Source organism: Dioscorea cayenensis, chromosome 1, assembly GCF_009730915.1.
Source record: "Dioscorea cayenensis subsp. rotundata cultivar TDr96_F1 chromosome 1, TDr96_F1_v2_PseudoChromosome.rev07_lg8_w22 25.fasta, whole genome shotgun sequence".
NCBI lineage: Eukaryota > Viridiplantae > Streptophyta > Magnoliopsida > Dioscoreales > Dioscoreaceae > Dioscorea > Dioscorea cayenensis.
Window position 1 is genome coordinate 17,068,057 of NC_052471.1, and position 4,714 is coordinate 17,072,770.

A 4,714-nucleotide genomic window follows, 5' to 3' on the forward strand; every position below is an offset into this window, starting at 1 on the left:
CGATACTATAGTAAAACATAGGATTATGGTTTTCAATAAAAAAATAGGATACATTAATCTATGAAAAGATAGGAGTAGGGCTTTGTTTCAAAAATAGTCGATATTCTGAAAAGAAAATATATGTTTTGGGCTTTGATTTAAATATAGTAGGCATTGCCAAAAAAAAATAGGATTAGCATTTTAATTGAAAAATATTAGACATTAATATAAGAAAACATAGGATTAGTTTTTGATTAAAAAAATAGTAGATACTCCAAAAAGAACACATAGAATTAGTGTTTTGTTTGAAAAATAGGAGGCATTCCTAAAAGAAAATAGATGATTAACATTTTGATTGAAAAATATGAGACCTTCCAAAAAGTAAACTTGGGATTTAGGTTTCATTAAAAATTAGCAGACATTCCCATAACAAAAGATAGGATTAGAATTTTGATTAAAAAATGACACATTCTGAAAAGAAAAACAAATGATTAGGGTTTTGATTCAAACATGATAAAAGGACACATTTTGAAAAGAAAACATAGGATTAGTGTTTTGATTAAAAAATAACAGACATTTCAAAAAGAAAAGAAAGGATTAGGTTTCTAATTGAAAAATATAAGACCCTTTGGAACGAAAACATAGGTTACGGTTTTGATTCAAAACTAATAAATAGTAGACATTACGAAAAGAAAACATAGAATTCGGGTTTTGTTTGCAAAATAAGACACATTACAAAATGAAAACATATGATTAGGGTTTTGATGGAAAAGTAGAAGGCATTGCAATAAGAAAAAAATAAGATTAGGGGTTTGAGTCAAAACTAGTTGACATTCTGAAAAAAAACATAGGATTAGGGCTTGATTGAAAATTAGTAACCATTCAAAAAATAGAACATATGATTAGGTTTTGATTGAAAATTATAGGACATTCTGAAAATAAAACATAGGATTATGCTTTTAAAAAATAAATAGTGGATATTCCGTAGGCAACGTAAAAATTGCTACAGAAATAATCCATTGTTATTATTGGGCATTGGCGACAGTATCCACGTCACCTACGGAATAAGACCACATATGTTAAACTTGTTTTTATTACATTATTAGTGGAATTTTAAATTTTAGCAATGAAATATAGATGAATGGCAATGGAAATGTAGCAACAGAATGGTTCTGATGCTATTTCGTTACTAAAACTTAAGCACCCCTAAATTTCTTTGAGAATTTCCGTTGAACCTAAATTGCTACGGAAATCTTCTGTTGTTAGTGTAAGACATTGGCAATGGAATCCACATAAAATTACCGACGGAATAAAACTTCATATGTTTAACTTGTTTTCATTACGTTACCAATTTAATTTTAAATATTAGTAATGAAATATAGAGGCATAGAAATGGAAATGTGGCAATAGAATGGTTCCATTTCTATTCCATTGCTAAAACATACGTGCCTTAAATTTGCTAGGAATTTCTATTGAAACTAAATTGCTACAGAAATATTCCTTTGTTATCATTAGACATTGGCGATAGAATCCGCATCAAATTACCGACGGAATAAGTGTTAATATGTTAAATTTGTTCTTATTTATATTACTTGATGAATTTTTAAAGATTAGCAACATAATATAGATGAATAGCAGCGGAAATGTAGCAATTAAATGGTTCCCGTTGCTAAAAACTTACTCGCCCTAAATTTGTTGTGAATTTTTGTTGCAACTAAATTGCTACAAAAATATTACGTTGTTATTGTTAAACATTGATGATGGAATTGGCATCGGATTATTGATGGAATAAGACATCATATGTTCATTTTTTTTTTATTTATATTACCGATAGATTTTAATAATCCCTAAAATTTGAATTATTTTTAGTTGTGGCCCAAACATCAATATTTAATTTTACAATTTTATTAATTTTGCTTTAGTTTATATGTTCCTTCAGAAGATAGTTATTGAAGGAGCTTTCATCGGCATCAACTTGGTGAGGTTTGCACTAGGCTTGACAAGGGAATCTTTGGAAAAGATGAGGCTACTCCATAAGACCATCGATACGGACTACGACGGGGTTTTACTTATGGATCACATGATTTTACATTCGATTTCATTGTAGATTGTATCTTGCTCCATGGAGAGCTAAACCCTTAGTGGGTACTTGGACTTGTAAACCCTAGGATGATTTTATTTCATTGATCTTTCACTATGTTTCTTTAATTAATTTTTTTCATTGAGTTCCAACCTTGAATGCTTGTTGAATCAATTTTCCCTTAGAGTGACACTAGGGTTGAGAATCTATCTTGGTAATCTTTGTGGATGAGTGACACAGCATGAGGGTTAGATAAAGAAGGGTTGGAGAGGGTCGAGAGGGTGAGTCGAGAGGTAGCAGATCATCCTCTTTCCTTCCGATGTAATTTATCCTACCTCCACGTTCGAAGAGTTCTTTGCGGTCATGATAGAGTGAAGTGCTCAGAGACAAATTCTGTTGGGGCTTAGTTGCATAAGCAATAGAGTGAAACGTTGAAGTTATCCTTAGTGCTATGGCTTAATTGTGACTAGGTGTCTTTCGCTTGGATCAAAGGGTTATATCTATGTTAGGGAATAGGGTTTATCAGTTGGAGTCCCTAGAGCTTCTTGCAACCTCACACAGTGTAAGGCGTCGAGAATATTCTTTTCCACTGGGCATACTATAAGGTTAGTCACAGTTGACATTAGGTTTGGGATTGTGTGTTTAAGGATTTCCTTGACTCATTAATCATCAGCCAGGAGGCATAGTGAATGGTCTTGCACTTGAAACAATAGTGCTAGGGAGAGCAATGTCTGGGTGCCCCACCTTCTATTGATTGCCTCTCCTATTATTTCATTGCGTCTTTTTCTTATTTCCTTTATTTTTATTTCCATTGATATCGTTCACACCACTCTTGAACCATCTTCACTATAGTTAAATAGCAATTCTTGTGTTTCTGAGAACTATTCTCTATGGATATGACTACTCACTCACCAGAGTACTTTATTTCTTCGACAACCCATACACTTGCGGTACACACACGCAAAGCGGTGTTTCAAGTTTTTGGCACCGTTGCAGGGGAATAGGCATTTTGGAAGCATTTTACACTTTGCTATTTTAGCTATTCATCACTTGTACTATTTCACACTTTCTTATTCTACCATCGTTCTGATTTGTTTTTCTTTTTTTGGTTGTAGTTCCAGGTTATGACCTGAGGAAACACTTCGACATTGGTTGAAGGTGATCCGAATATTAGAAGAAGAATTCATAGCAGTGGAAAAGAGCCTGTACAAGAATAGTCTAATCAAGCTGAAATAGAAGCTGAAGGGTTTGACAGTATAGCAGAACAGAATGAGCAGTAGAGGACACTCTCAGATTATGCTAGATCCACATTTCTTGGCATACAATCCAGCATTATGCGGCTACCGATTACGGGTCAGAATTTTGAGCTTAAGTGAAGCTTCATCCAGATGTTATAGCAGTCAGCACAGTTAATGGTTTGGCCGATGAGGATCCAAACAATCACATTGAGAACTTCTTGGAAGTGTGCAACATGCTCAAGATTATTGGTGTTACGGATGATGCCATCAAGTTGAGGGCCTTCCCATTTTTCTTGAAAGGAAGAGCAAATCAATGGCAATACTCATTACCTAGAGCATTGATCACCACAAGGGAGTAGATGGTAGAAGCTTTTTCTGCTCGATATTTCCATCCCAAAATCGCAAAAGCTTAGGAATGAGATATCTTATTATGTGCAAGAGGAATTGGAGTCTCTTTTGGAGAAATGGGATTGATTCAAGGAGCTTATACAGAAATGTCCTCAATATGGGTTCCTCGAGTGGGTGATCATTCATAATTTCTATAATGGTTTTAAAACCAAGCATAGCATGATTACTTGAGTCTCGGCAGGAGAGGTATCTTAGGGAAGTAAGGCGCTGAAGAAGCCCCGACATTTCATCAAAGAAATGGCTATAATTAGTTATCAGTGGAACACACGGGACAGAAAGAAGGTAGTCAGACTTCATGAGATTGATGCAGTTACATCATTGGAGGCTCAACTTGAATCATTGAGTAGAAGTTGGACACTCTAACTACTCCTAGAGTGGCGGCCCACGATGAGTTGCACCGGTGTGAGGGGTGGACATGCAGCGTCGATTACCCTATTTTGATTGTTTGACATGCATCGTCTAGCAAATGAGTTTTCGAACAACAACAAGCCCCAAACATGGAGAATAGAGTTTTAGGTTTGGAAAACCAGAGGAACGACTTAGAAAAGTTTTTAACCAAGTTCATTTCAGCATCGGATACAAGATTTTAATCAATTAAAGCCATAGTTCACAACCACAACGCTTCATTGCACAACTTGGAGACCCAAGTGGGCCAAATTGCAAAGTCACTTTCGGAAAGACCTCAACCCGAGTTTGCCCTAACAACACGGAGACAAAACCCAAAGGAACATATGAAGGTGACCACTTTGAGAAGTGGTCATGAATTTGAGAGTAGACTCCTAGTGAGGAAGACCAATGTTGATAACTTTGAGGTCGTTTAGGTTGAGGAGAGATCCAAAGAGAAGGAGATGACACCCCCACCTTACAAGCCAAGAACCCCTTACCCTTCAAGATTAAAGAACGACCAAAATGATGAAGCGATACAAGAAGTTTTTGGGTCTATTAGAGCATTTGCACATCAACGTCCCATTTGTGAAGCGCTTGTCTCAAAAAGGCCTCTATGCAAAAG

At 35.5% G+C, this 4,714-nt stretch overlaps 1 non-coding gene across 1 annotated transcript; it reads right to left on the reverse strand.

Annotated features, from left to right (window-relative positions):
- Positions 1 to 3,702: 3,702 nt before the first annotated feature.
- LOC120266870 lies at positions 3,703 to 3,809 on the reverse strand. Its single transcript, XR_005538296.1, has one exon. It is a non-coding gene; the product is annotated as a small nucleolar RNA R71 (small nucleolar RNA).
- Positions 3,810 to 4,714: the final 905 nt, after the last annotated feature.